A 635-nucleotide genomic window follows, 5' to 3' on the forward strand; every position below is an offset into this window, starting at 1 on the left:
ATTGTCCAACCGTATCGTATTGTCCAACCGTATCGTATTGTCCAACCGTATCGTATTGTCCAACCGTATCGTATTGTCCAACCGTATCGTATTGTCCAACCGTATCGTATTGTCCAACCGTATCGTATTGTGCTATTGTATTGTACTGCCGTATCACCCTAGCGTATCGACGTTAGCATACGACCACGAAGTGGGGGGGAGGGGGCAAGCAGTATCGCGGGGCCAAGGGCTGCTCCTCAGAGGATGTTTAACTCCGCGCAACTGGTTCGTTGGCTCAGCCTTGGATCACGGTTGCTTTGACAACTTGGTCCTGGACTGCAATGCCGGCCAGGAATCAACCGAGGGCCTCGAAGAAAAGGGGGCTGCGTTTTCTTCGATATCACTTGTTGACATCTCTTCATAAATCCCCGAACCTGCGATCGCCAAACTTGCGATCGTCGATGGCGAAGCATCCACCTGAATCGGATGCCTGCCGAATTCCTATTTGGTACGTTGAGACGAGTTCTTGGTCGTTCCGGTCGGCTTCTGAAAGCTGCGTCTACGGTTGCTTGATTTGTCCTTCGCTTGTAAGATTGCGTCGGATTCTTCTTCTTCGCTGCGTTATTCCGTCTAAGGAATCTTAGTCTTGGTCTTCT

This window comes from Gregarina niphandrodes (genome assembly GCF_000223845.1).
Source record: "Gregarina niphandrodes unplaced genomic scaffold scaffold00048, whole genome shotgun sequence".
Classification (NCBI taxonomy): domain Eukaryota; phylum Apicomplexa; class Conoidasida; order Eugregarinorida; family Gregarinidae; genus Gregarina; species Gregarina niphandrodes.